The 14,436-nt window shown below is 38.1% G+C and overlaps 2 long non-coding RNA genes across 3 annotated transcripts; both read left to right on the forward strand.

The window, feature by feature from the left end:
- The first annotated feature begins 2,683 nt into the window (after positions 1 to 2,683).
- LOC148698252 (uncharacterized) lies at positions 2,684 to 4,831 on the forward strand. Its single transcript, XR_015960363.1, has 4 exons — positions 2,684 to 2,869; positions 2,967 to 3,665; positions 3,796 to 3,858; positions 3,945 to 4,831. It is a non-coding gene; the product is annotated as an uncharacterized LOC148698252 (long non-coding RNA).
- Positions 4,832 to 10,103: 5,272 nt separating this feature from the next.
- On the forward strand, positions 10,104 to 12,396 carry LOC148698253 (uncharacterized). Of its 2 annotated transcripts, XR_015960365.1 has the most exons (4): positions 10,104 to 10,181; positions 10,278 to 11,083; positions 11,180 to 11,687; positions 11,764 to 12,396. It is a non-coding gene; the product is annotated as an uncharacterized LOC148698253 (long non-coding RNA). The 2 variants fall into 2 exon arrangements; XR_015960364.1 differs by having other exon boundaries at positions 10,113 to 11,083.
- Positions 12,397 to 14,436: the final 2,040 nt, after the last annotated feature.

Consider the following 14,436-nt stretch of genomic DNA (forward strand, 5'->3'; position numbering starts at 1 on the left):
CAGACATTTTGAATTCATGGTAATGTCGTTTGGCTTATCAAATGCCCCATCTACTTTTCAAGCTCTAATGAATTCAATCTTCCATCTGTACTTACGTAAGTTTGTCTTAGTTTTTATTTTTTTTTATGATATACTAGTGTATAGTCCTTCTTTGAACACTTACCTCTCCCATTTGGAGATTGTTTTCCAAGTTCTATCAACACATAGCTTAAAAGTGAAGCTGAGCAAATGCTCATTTGGACAACATAAAATTGATTATTTGGGCCACTCAATCTCGGGTCAAGGTGTTTCTATGGACACTTCAAAAATTAAGGCCATCATCGATTAGCCAGTATGCATCAAAAGCCTTCTAGGATTTTTGGGGCTGACGGGTTATTATCGTAAGTTTGTCAGGCATTATGGGTTGATAGCAAAACCCTTAACAACTATGTTGCAGCAAGGCAATTTCTCTTGGACCCCTGAATCACTTACAGCCTTCGAGAAACTTAAACATGCATTGGTATCCACTCCAGTTCTTGCTCTTCCAGATTTCACCAAGACATTTGTTGTGGAAATCGACGCATCAGGCATCGGCATATGAGTCGTGTTATGTCAGGAGGGCCACCCAATTGCTTACCTTAGCAAAACTTTATCGGGACGCAATCTCGCTCTCTCTACTTATGACAATGAGCCATTAGCTATTGTATTTACCGTCTAACATTGGAGATCGTACCTGCTAGGCCAACAATTTCGGATTGTTACAGATCATAAGCCAATTAAGTACTTCCTCGAGCAACGAATCACAACCCCACATTAACAGAAATGGCTTGTCAAACTCTTGGGGTATAACTATTCGGTCGAATACAGACCGGGGTCTCAAAATGGTGCTCTAGATGCTCTATCTTGCTAAGCCGAGTTAATGCCACTGATGGGACTCTTATCTCCCATCTTTGAATGCATCCCTGCCTTTCAACAAGAATATGCCACAGACCCTTCTATTAAAGGTGTGTGGCCTGCATTGTAGACTTCCCCAGATACAACCATTCACGGTTTTTCACTCCTTAATGAAGTCCTACACTACAAGAGATGAATTTACATTCCTTCTACATCGCAATGGCGCTAAAAAATACTTGAAGAATTTCATTCTTCTCTACAGGGTGGCCACTCTGGGTTCCTCTGAACATATCACCGAATTAAACGCAACTTTCTTTGGCCCGAAATGCGACGAGATGTCAAGACATTTATTGCTCACTGCATCGAATGCCATCAGTAAAATTAAGAGACCATCCACCCACCGGGTCTCTTACAACCATTACCAATTCCAATCGGCATTTGGCAGGATATTGCACTTGATTTCGTCGACGGGTTGCCTTCATCCAATGGTTACATAGTTATCTTGGTAATGGTGGATCGCTTAACCAAATATGGTCACTTCATTCCCATCAAACATCCATACACTTCAGCTTCCATTGTAAACACCTTTATTAAAGAGATTTTTCGTTTACATGGCATCCCCAAATCCATAGTGTCTGATCGTGACCCAACGTTTCTTAATAACTTCTGGAAAGAATTTTTCAAACACCAAGGTAGTAAACTCTGCCATAGTTCGACATACCACCCTCAATCGGATGGCCAAACGATAGTACTCAATCGCACTTTGGAGCACCACCTTCACTATTTTTTTTTGCAGATAAACCAAGCAAGTGGTCCACTCTCCTTCCCTAGGCCGAATGGTGGTACAACACCACCTACCAGTCTGCCATCAAGATGTTGCCTTTTCAAGCACTATACGATGTCCTTCCACCATCTGTTCACACTTATCTACCTGAAACAACTACAGTCCAATCGGTAGGTACCACTCTACAAGACCGTGATTAGTTACTTCGTCTTTTGAGGACCAACCTGCAGCTCGCTCAAAACAGAATGAAACAAATCCATGATAAGGGTCAAACAGAGCGTGAATTTATGGTCGGTCAGTGGGTTTTCGTCAAGTTGCAACCATATAGGCAATAATCCGTCGCCATGCGCCATTCAAACAAATTCGCGCCTAAGTTTTATGGCCCATTTCAAATTCGAGAATGCATTGACTCTGTGGCGTATCATCTCTTCCTTCCACATGACTCAAAGATCCACCCTGTTTTTCACGTGTCATTGCTCAAAAAGAAGGTTGGTGCAACGGTTCCTACATATCCCACCCTTCCACCAATCGACTCCACTGGAAAAAGGCATATTCAAGAAAAGGAACATAGCAGTGACCAAATGGCTAATCAAATGGGCGGGACTACCAACAGAAGATGCTACTTGGGAAGAAGCCGAAGATATCATTGCCCTTTATCTTGATTTTCAGACCTGAGGACAAGTCTCTTCTTAAGCGCGCGCGCAGGGGTTGAGAGGAGTTGTTAGGACCATATGGTTTGGGGCCTTTTAGCTCTTTATTCCAGCCATGCTTGCTAGCCTTCAACTAAGTTTTGCCCATACTAAGTTTTGCTCAAAGCCCAGCCTGTTTGGTGTTAGGGTTCCCTTTTCAGATTGTATATAAATAATGTGTTGTAATCTGAGAAAGGCATGACGAATGAAATTGACTCTTCTCCCCTTTTCTGTCCTTGTTCTTCTCCTTTCTCCTTTACAATTTCTGCACTTATTCTGTCAATTCCTATCTTTCTCTGTTTGTGGACCGATTGGGCGTACCATGAACATTTTGCAGCAAGCTCATTGGACCTTGATATTACTCACGAGAGTCTTTGAGGGATTTTTACAATCATGGAACTCACTCTGCCTCAGCCCTCAGCAGTGGCAGGGGATGCTGTTCGAGGATATAAACTTTTTATGGCCTAGGAAACAAAAATGCTAGAGGAGAGGTGTTCCTGCTGCGAAAATTGCACCATATAAAGTATGCAAGCTTTTCTGCTGTGTTCGTATCAAGCTATCTGTTTTAATTAACAGAACCAGTTTGAAAATTAATACTCATGGTAATTTCTTTCCTGCAGATTTTACTTCTTGTTGGCACTAAGTTGGAGCATGTAGTTTCTCAAATGTCTCGTGAGGTTGCTGAGAAATTTACGTTGCCATTAAATTCGAAGGGGACTTAATTGTTTATCCTTCGGAGGATTACTTTTGGCTCTACAACTCAGATTTGTTCCCTTTGTGATTTTACTATTAACATGTTCTGTGATTCTTCTCAACTGGCATTTTCTTCATTAGCTTCAATTGACAATCGAGAGTTCTAACTTCTGAGGTACCAGAGGACTTGTAGAGTGTCTGGATTAGTGGCATATTGTGAATCTAAAAGTGTTGAACAATTTTCATTTTTCCTGTTTCTTCACCAAATTTTTCGACTGGAATGTTTCTTCTAGATGTGAGAACCATTGTGATCTTAAAATTACGGACTAATGACTTTTTATCTGATGAAAATTGTAGCACTTTCCTTATTCATTTGATTTTGCGCACTGAGGAAAGTGGCAAACGTTATTCCAAGACTTGTTATCTGCTAAAACCATGTTCATATAATATGTAAATTTGCTGCATTTGCTTTCTCTTTGTTATTATTCTTATGAAGATTATGGACTGAGATTTTTATGATTACTTGTAATTTCTGAACAGATGACTTCAGTTGACTTTTGTCTCTGTGATTGATAACCCTCGAGTAACTTGATGAACATAGTGTACCGAGCTTGAGCATATGGAAGGTTCGGACAGTCCTATGGACTTAGTATTATTGTCTTTAATGAAAGGAAGAAATTTTGGATGTTTTATTGGAGATGAGACTCAGTAAAATCAGCTCCTGTATATAATATGTGCTTTTCTTCTGTTTTTCAGGCTTTCTTCATTTCATATTCACCATGAGCTTGTTAGCCATTCTGACATGATGGGAACAATGTCGTAAGAGTTATCTCCGTTGCGAAACAAAGTTTTCTCTTTTGCTTGTAAATTCTTTTAGATGGAATGCCATAACGATGTCTGTGCAGGTCCATATTGTGTACTGGGGATCACTCTTCCTGATGGTGTTTATTCACCAGTGTCTCAACATCTTAGTATTCTACGGAGTTCTCGGGCCGGAAAGTTAACACCGTCTCCTTTGAGACACTTTCTTATGCCATTATAAGAGATGAAGGAAGTGGTGTCTGTTCATTTAAGCAGAAACTTCAAGCTGCAAACAAGAAGATCTTGGGAATTTATGGGATTCAGTGATAAAGTTAGTGGAAATGCACTATCGAGAGTGACATTATTGTTGTTGTTATCGGCAGTGGGATTTGGCCAGAATCTAAGGTGGAAAGGTGCTTCTGGAGGTACCTTCACTGACAAGTTACTTACTCCTACAAACATATGTGCATGCCGTACAGCATTTACTCCTACAAACAATAGCGCTTTTACCATATGAACAATAGTATATGAACAAAAGAAGAGTGCTTCCGTATATGCCACCTTCTTCATATCTCATATTATACTTCAATTTGTTAGCTCTGCTTTCTATTAAGAATTTAAGATTGTTTTATTACACGATTACACTCGGCCTATACCAGTAATATTAAGAATATTATTTAAAGTATACTATTATAAGATTAGCCTAGGCCCTAGGATTTAAATCATTAATATCAATTGCTTTAGTCACATGTGTTTGGTTCCCCTCAATAGAAAGTTAGATAAAAGACCCATAACCATTGACTAATTTGCTTTAATCACATGTGTTGTTTCCCTCAATAGAAAGTTAGATAAAAAACCCATAACCATTGACTAACATTTGCTTTAATCACATGTGTTGTTTCCCCTCAATAGAAAGATAAAAAACCCAAAACCATAAGCATTTGTTTAATATTTTATTTCTTCAATTTAAACCCATTGACTACATTTTTGTCTCAAAAAAAAAAAAAAAAAAAAAAAAAAAAAAAAAAAAAACCGTTGACTACATTGCTACCCCCAATTACTTTCCATATTAAATTGATGAGTAAGCTAATTTTTAGGTTGAGTAATTCTTTTTTTTTTTTTTTTTTACATCTGTTTTTCCCATTTGTGAGCAACGCATGGAAACCATGCATTATTAGATAGAATTATGCGAGTGTTGAAGTTGAGTGACAGTGGCATTGTTAGCAAATGCAAGATGCACGATCTTGTGCACGACCTTGCAGAACTTGTATCCAAATCAGAAAGCTTGACGGGAGACTTCTGTGGCATAGATAATACAAATGAGATTCGACATGTTGCTCGGGTTTCTACTTCTATGCTGGATAAAATTCCAGAAAGAAGTGCTAAGAAATTGCGGTCAGTGTTTTTCGACGATGGTGAAGTTCCTAGTAACATTCTTCCACGATTCAAAGCTTTACGTGTCTTAAATTTGTGTAATGCTAATATTGAAAAATTTCCAGTTTCAGTTGGAAGGCTGAAACGCTTGAGGTATCTTGACATTTTTGAAACAAGATTCAAATCGCTTCCCAAGTCTATAGGCAAGCTCTATAACCTTCAAACCTTGAGAATAACAAATTGTGCCCTTAAAGAGTTTCCAAAAGAACTGAGAAACTTGATCAACCTGAGGCATATTTATTTTGATAAGAGTACGAAATTCCCACAGCCTTCAAACATTACCTTATTTTTCAGTGGGTAATGAGACTGGTAGTCGAATTGAAGAGTTGGCTGGCTTGAAACAATTGAAAGGTGAATTAATTCTTTGTAATCTGGAAACGTAAAGAATGGAGAAGAAGCAAAGAAAGCTGAGTTAGAGGATAAGAGGCAAGTATGCCATTTAAGCTTCAAATGGACGGAAGATAGGTCAACAACTCACAACAATGAGGAGGAAAATGTCCTAGAAGGCCTCCGATCGCATCCTGAGTTGGAGAGCTTAAGTATTAAAAACTTCATGGGCGATACATTTCCATCGTGGATGATGGGCAGGTCATTATTGCTCAACAACTTGAAGAAGATTCAGTTACTTGGATGCGACAAATGTGAAGGAGTTCCACTGCTCGGTCATCTACCGAATCTTACAGAGCTTAAGATTAGCGGAATGGCTAACTTTAAATGTGTTGGAGTTGAGTTCTATGGCTATGATCTTGTCAACAATGTAGCCACAACAAGTAAGGAAATAATTACTTTATTTCCTAAACTAAAAATATTATATATTTTGAAGTGTAACAATTTAATTGAATGGATGAAAGCACCAATGATGTCAACTAAAAAAGTAGTAATATTTTGTTGCCTCGAGATGTTGACCATCAATAGTTGTTCCAAATTGAGAAATGCCCCTGATGTATTTGGATCTTGTGGTTCACTTCAAAGATTGGTTATTCGTAGTTGTGAAAAGCTGAGGCATTTGCCGAATGGGCTAGACACACTTCTTCTCCTTGAGGAACTGAATATATCAGGATGTCCTAGTCTAGATTGCGAACGATTGTCAAGCCTACCGAGTGGGTTAGAGTATTGCACCTCTCTCCAAAAATTGAGTATACGCAAGTACTATGGTGTAGCATCGTCTCCAGTTCACACCTCCGCATCTCTTCGCCAGTTGGATTTTTCAAATTGTGATGGACTATCTGGGCCATTGGGTGTATGGGCCTCTCTCGTGGAATTGAATATATTCAATTGCAGTGTGACATCATTTGAAATTAAAGGCGGTGTCTCCCTCACCTCTCTTCAGAAATTGACAATCGATGGTTGTGATGAATTGTCAAGCTTACCTGCTCTTCCACAACAATGTCCCTTTCTTCATGAATTGTATATATGGAATTGCCCAAAGCTAGCATCTTTATAACAAAAGTTTTTTTTTTTTTATCCTTCTCCCTATTCTTTTAAATCAGTTGACTGAGTCTGGCAGTAGTTGGATGGAAGGTAGGCAGCACCTTACCAAATACAACAAATTTGTATTGGAAAAACCAAATTTCATGGTGTGCAAGGCCACACTTCTCCAAGATTACTTGTATTCCAGTTTTATGTACAAACGACTCCAAATGGCTCAAATTTCTGCGTTGAAATTAATCCATGTAAGCTTTTCAAATCCGCATCTCCTCCTCTCTTCTAATTGATCAATGCATTGTACTGTTGACTTATGACGTACTATACATGTTGTGTGTTTTCCAGTGGCATCTATATATTTTTTGGCATACTGTGGCGTTTTCCAGGATGCTCAATAGGTGTAAACTGAGTCCAGTTACTAATGCACAAGATTGTAAATTTCTCGCTCTACCTTCATTTGTAAAAAATATAAGTTATAGTCCTTATCATACTAACAAGCCTCTTTTTTTGGTACCATGTGGCCGGTCTCCTTTACATGTTTGATATGTTAACTTTCTTTAGTTAGTCTGTACGACTGCTGAACCACTAGCTTAATTACCCGTTCATGGTATTCAAATTTTGTTAGAAACTTGGAAGAGTAATTCCAGTACTTTTGATCGTGTAAAACCATGTTCATATAATGCATAGATTTACTGTAATTGCTTTCTGTTTGTTATTATCCTTATATATGAAGGTTTTGGCTGATATTTTTATGGTTACTTGTGATTTCTGATTTGATTTTTGAATCGTATAAACAATAATTTGAATTCAGTTGATTTCTTTATCTCTAATTCATATCCCCTGAGTAACTTGATGAACTGTCAAATACTTGTGTTATTGCATAAATTAGGTAAAGAATCATCCTTTGCAATGCTAAGTTAGGGATTAATAACTTGGCGAATTTAAGAAATCTGTGGAAAGGTCTACATGCCCGAAATTGATAAAATTCACCATTGGCAGGTTTCGGGAGGAGCTCAGTTCCATTCCTGATGTTCATGGTTGATCATTGCAGCTTGAATCATTACATATGAAAGGGTGGCCAAAGCTCAAGTCTCTCATCAAATTCAAGACCTCACTTCTTTAACTACTTTATGTATCAACTATTTGAGGGAGTGGAGGCTTTACCAGAGCCGTTGGGTAATTAACCTTACATCCCTTATAGAGTTGGGGATTAGGGATAACAAGAATTTGATGAATCTATCCCCTGCAAAAGCTATGCAACTCGTTGCCACTTTTCTGTCGCGGTGAATTAAGCAATGTAAGTTTTTCAAACTCCACAACCTTTTCTCGTCTAGTAAATAAATCGACTTATGTTGTGTTTCCAATAGGCATATATAACTATTTTTAGCATCCTTCGGCATTTTTCATGATGCTCTTACTCAACTAGATCGATGTAGTTCAGTAGGTGCAAACAGAGTCCAGGTACTGATGCACAAGAAAAAAGTGGTGTTTGTTGTTTTAGATATTATTTTGTCCTTTCATTCATTGCATGCGAAATTTCTCATTCTACCCTGTTCAGTAATATACTTGCCTTACAGTCCTTTTCAAGCTAGCATGTAATTTCTGGACTGGCTCATAACGTTGTTGTTGAGAAATACGTTGAAATCGAAGCGGATTTGGTTGTTCAACCATCCGTTGATCACTTTTAGTTCCACAGGCCCAGATTAGTTCTCATTCTGATTCACATTGTTTTGGAAAAAAACTTTTAAGTGAAATTTTGCTTCTGGCCAGATTGTTACGAGAGTGATATTATTGTTGATTTTTGGTTCTTCCTAGAACATTCAAGGTCTTGGGACTTTTTGGGATTCAGCGAGAAAGTCAGTTGAAATGCAATTATCGAGAGTGATATTATTGTTGGTGTGTCCGAATATATGTAAACCAAATTAATACTTTTGATTGTTATGACATAAACATACTAGTCACTTGTACAAATATATGTAAAGTTGCAAACCAATTTAATACTTTCGATTGCTATTCTTTTTTTGTCAAAACAAACAATAACTAAATCATGAACAAGAATGTTCTGCAAAACACCTATATATGTTTCGCAAGGGTTACGCAATTTTGATAATGTGTTGCCTCTGTACTTGGTAATACTTTGTAAACCATATGAAATGTTCATTTTGCAGCAAGCTCATTGGACCTTGATATTACTCACGAGAGTTTTCGAGGGATTTTTCCGTTCATGGAACTCACTCTGCCTCAGCAGTGGCAGGGAATGCTGTTGAGGATATACTTTTATGGCCTAGGAAACAAAAATGCTAGAGGACAGGTGTTCCTGCTGCGAAAATTGCAACATATAAAGTATGCGAGCTTTTCTGCTGCAGACGCATCAGGCTATCTGTTTTAATTAACAGAACCAGTTTGAAAATTAATACTCATGGTAATTTCTTTCCTGCAGCTTTTACTTCTTGTTGGCACTAAGTTGGAGCATGTAATTTGTCAAATGTCTTGTGAGTCGTGAGGTTGCTGAGAAATTTACGTTGCCATCAAATTCGAAGGGGACTTAATTGTTCATCCATCGGAGGATTACTTCTGGTTCTACAACCCAGACTTGTTCTCTTTGTGATTTTAATATTTATGTGTTCCGTAATTCTTCCCTACTGGCATTTTATTCATTAGCTTTGATTGACAATCGAAAGTTCCAACTTCTGAGGTACCAGAGGACTTGTAGAGTTTCTGTATTAGTGAGTACTTATTGTGAATCTAAAAGTGACGAACCATTTTTATTTTTCCTGTTTCTTCACCAGATTCTTTTGAATTGGAATTTTTCTTGTAGATGTGAGAAAGATTGTGATCTTACAATTACGGACTGAATTTTTGGAGCACTTTCCTTATTCATTTGATTCTTGCGTAATGAGGAAGTTGGCAAATGTTATTCCAATACTTGTTATTTGCTAAAACCATGTTCGTATAATATGTAAAAAAGTTATTATTCTTATGAAGATTTTGGACTGAGATTTTTATGATTACTTGTAATCTCTGTGATTGATAACCCTTGAGTAACTTGATGAATATAGTGTACCCACACTATTGTAGAAATTAGGTAAATGAATCTTCAGTTCCAAGGTTTTTACTATCACTTGAAAAGTTGAAATTTGTTGTTTACATTTTTCCAAGTTGTTTTGGTGTTATCTTTGTACAGGCAGAATTGGGATTCTGAACGAAACTCATGCGTGGATCAGTACCATTCTTCAACTTCAATCATGTTTCCATATCATCAAATCTTAATTTGGACACAAATTGGTAATCTTTAATCTTGTCAATTACAACTAGATCAATATTCATTTTTTGATACTCGTCGCCAAATTGAAATGCATCCTTATGAGTTTGCACAGAGATTTGGATTCAGTTGATTTTTTTTGTGTTGTGAAAGGAGAGTGCAAGAAGCAACCAACTGTTTAATAGAGCAAGAGATTGAGCTTGCAAGTGATAAAACTACTGTACTACCATAATTGTAACTCACTTTTTCTTTCTTCACTTACTGTCTAAAAGACACTCCTCATGCTCCTTTTAAAATTTAACCTGTATTATTATAGTGAAAACCGGAGAAACTACTAAACTTGGACGTAACCCAGCTTGGGCGTATGGAAGGTTCGTACAGTCCTATGGACTTAGGTACTGTCTTTAATGAAAGAAAGAAATTCTGGATGTTTTAAGAAATTCTGGATGTTTTATTGGGGATGAGAGTCTGTCATCAGCTCCAGCATATAATGTGTGCTTTTCTCCTTTTATTTTACTTTGAACAATCTAAGCACGAATTTTTCCCGTTTTTCAGGCTTTTTCCGTTTCATATTCACCATGAACTCATTCTGTCATGATGATAATGATGTCGTAAGAGTCATCTCGGTTGCAAAACAAAGTTCTCTTTTGCTTGTAAAATGGTAAATTCTTTTACATGGAATATCATAACAATGTCGGTGCAGGTCCATATTGTGTACTTGGGGTCACTCTTCCTGATGGTGTTTACTCCCCATTTTCTCAACACCTTAGTATTCTACAAAGAGTTCTCGGGCCAGGAAGTTAACACTGTTCTTTCAGACACTTACTTGTGCCATTATAAAAGATTGACATTTCTTTTTCTTTGAAAATTAGTCCTGTTTATACTAAACTGTGAATTGCAGATATGAAGGGAGTAATCTATTTTATTTTAAGCAGAAGATTCAAGCTGCAAACAAGAAGATCTTCGGAATTTATGGGATTCAGTGATAAAGTTTGTGGAAATGCCACTATCGAGAGTGACATTGTTGTTGTTGTTGTCGGCTGTGGGATTTGGCTAAAATCTAAGAGCTTTAAAACAAATATTTTGGTCCTCCTCCCTAAAGGCGGAAAGGTGCTTATGAAGGTACCTTCACTGACAAGTTACTTACTCCTACAATCATATGTCATTCTACACACAAATTTTCCAGGGTGAAAAATAGCGTTTTTCCTTTATCTGCAGGTAACTTGCTTTTACTATATGAACAAAAGAAGAGTGCTTCCGCATATGCCACCTTCTTGATATCTCAGATTATACTTCAAATTGTTAGAAAGTTCATTGGCATGAGTTGAGTGTAATCTTTACTATTCAATAATTGCCTTTGTACCATCGGTTGAAAAGTTGAAATTTGTTCTCTATCTTTTTTCATGAGTTATTTTGTTGTATTGGACCAGGCCGATAGAAACTCATGCGCGAATCATTTTTCACACTTCCAAGTTTCCTTCTCAAAATATCTTAATTGGATAAACTGGTAAGCTCTCATCCCTTTAATTACACTGGATCAACATTCTTTGTTCGATACTCGTCTCAAAATCAAAGTGTAACCTTATCAGTTTGCATCACAGGCAAGCAGCATGGGTGATGGAACTGAGAGGTCTTGGACGTGCAAGCAGCAGCCAAAGTATTGAATACTAGACAAGAAAGAAGAGCGAGAGCTTGAGATTGAAAGTGAGAAAACTGTTGTACTGAAGTAAGATTTTCGTTCTCCTAAACTCACACTTGCTACTCCTTGATATCCAGTTTATACAAACTGCTTTTCCTTGTAGGTTGCAAGATGGAATTAGCAGCTCAATCGTCGGTCAACTCCCAGGCCTCAAACCATCAATGTAGACTGATCGGATAAAGATGCCTTCGTCATGAAAGTTGTTCCAAATGGTGTCTACTACAACATATAAGATCTCTAGCATTTCCAGTTCATCCCACTCCGACTAATGTTCAGATTCCTGGCTTATGATCTGCAGTCAGATTGTGGGGCTCAAAACGTCAACTTAAAGTGCTCAAACTAAAGCGACTTCTTCATGAAAGTATCTCCAAATTGTGTCTATTTTTAACATATCCAAATTTGGTGATGATTTACCCACTGTAGAATTCTGTATGATCAAAATAGTGAAGCATGTTATGAGGAAAATGTAGCAGCTGCCCAATAAATGCATAAGTGGGACTTCTAGCAATAGGAGCAGAGGAAGGAAGAAAAAGCAAGCAAACAAGCATTACTCTAGTATTTGAAAGCAAGTTGTTGATTTTCAGCTCTTATAATAGCAAAAAGAAAAGAATAAAAGGAAAAAAAAATCAAGTTGTTGCATAAGTTGTATGCTTAGCATGCTTTGATCTTTTGTAGTTCAATAATTTTCGAATTCGTATTTTTAAGAGACGAAGAATTCAACTATGATTAATACCACTTTGAGAGTTGGAATTGATAGATAAGTAATTATTAGGAATTTATGAATTAATGGAAGTGGGATCCAATACCTTGATTAATTCTCTCATTGATTTTTGTTTTTAATTTCATTTTATCTGACTTGTTTACTCAACAAAACAACATTTTTCCAATTTGGTTAGTATAAAGTTCATGCACGTTGTAAATCTGGGGAAACTACTTAACGTGGACGAGTTGGAATCGTTATATCTATTTAACCTACATTATCATTGGTTATAAACCATAATGTCAGTATTGCAACCCCAATATTCTGTGTCGTGTACACTATTTTATCTTCATTAGCCATTTTTGGGAGTCGACAAAAGTCAACTCAATGGCTAATGGATTATGCTCACAAAAGTTTTTCGCACTTAACATACTTTTTTTTAAGAGTTTATATATCGCATTCAGTGATCACATTTCTCACAAAAATGAAATCTATTGCATTTTCATAGATAAACTATAGAGAGGTTTGTATGTCCCGCACGGTTCCAAATTAAACAATTCATTATCACGGGCGGAGTTGAACTTTGTCAACCGCCCGTCGATATATCAACAGTTTTAAGAGTAAGAAGTAAAAGAGGCAAGACCACACTTCGACTTGGGTTGAGGAGACGGAGCAAGTCGCCCAGATGCGGCCGCTGAACGACTGCTATGGAGTTTCCTGGAGCACCTAGAACCCTTCAGATTTCTGGTTGAGTGCCAGATGCTATGCGTATAGGAGGCTAAGATTGAGAGTATCGGAGTTAGAAGCCCAACCCATGTCATCACGTGTTACGCCAGGGCGAGGAAGTAATGGGTCTAAATTTTTGGAGGGGCCCGTTTTGACCAGGATTTGGAGACTTCAAATTCTCACTCTCATCGTTGACTGCTATTAAGTCCAAATCCGGCAATTTTGGCGCTAATGGCTCACTGACACAGGTTCATCGCTGATTGAGTGCGCCAGATGGGAATGCACCAAAGACGGAGCTTCGACTGCGACATTTTCGTTATCCGATTCCGTAACCTCCGCCGTGGCTGGGTCTGTATCCTCGTTACCTTGTGTAAATGGAGGTGCTTTCATGGACCAGGAGCCCTCCTCATCACTCCGGAATCCAAAGCGTCGTCCCCTCAGATTACGCTTCGTTTCGCGTCGAAATTTAGCCTGCAACAAAGTTCCCATAAGGGGCTTTTGCACCGTCGATCACCCCACCATTGTAGAGAGAGCAACCGATTCCGACATGATCGAAACATCCACAGAGAAAGCAGTAGTAGCTGGGAGCTTCTGATAAAGGAGTTCAATATCTGCCTTATCAGGGGAGACGTAACTTCAAGAATCTCTTCAACGGCTGAAAAAAGTTTACGGCAACACGAATTCGCAAAAAAATCACCCCAACAATCTCCACTCCAGTTGCGAGAAATATTGGTCACGTTACCTAGACAACGACCAACAACACCACCCATCTCTGCAGTCATATAAGTGGCAGCAGACCAAAGATTTGAACCTAGAATTCTTGTGTGAGGAATGAAACTTGACGAGGAATGTGTACAAACTCAAGACCTAGAGAGTACTTGACTTAGCAGATATTCACGTTCACCACTTTGCATACCCTTCAAGCTAGGGCTGCATGTATTTATAGTCATGCGAAGATTACACTCAGGGATTCAAATCCCTATTTACATGGAGACTTTGAAAACCAAATATACAAACCTAAACCTATCCAACTACGTACAAAACAGAAATACAAGATAAACAATAAGTCAAATAGATTTGGAACTCTTCAAAACAGACTCAATCCTAACAGACTGAGGACTAGGTCTAACATCCCCCCGCAAGCTGAGAGGACGAGACACAACTTGAAGCTTGGAAACCAGAGTCTTGAACCGTGATGACGACAAACCTTTGGTGAATATATCAGCCACTTGATCTTGTGAACAAATAAAGTTGACAATAAGCTCACCACGCACCACCTTTCACGAACGAAATGATAGTCAACCTCTAGGTGTTTCGTGCGGGAATGGAAAACAGGATTAGATGCCAAAG

Source organism: Pyrus communis, chromosome 3, assembly GCF_041283825.1.
Source record: "Pyrus communis isolate YQ-2024b chromosome 3, ASM4128382v1, whole genome shotgun sequence".
NCBI lineage: Eukaryota > Viridiplantae > Streptophyta > Magnoliopsida > Rosales > Rosaceae > Pyrus > Pyrus communis.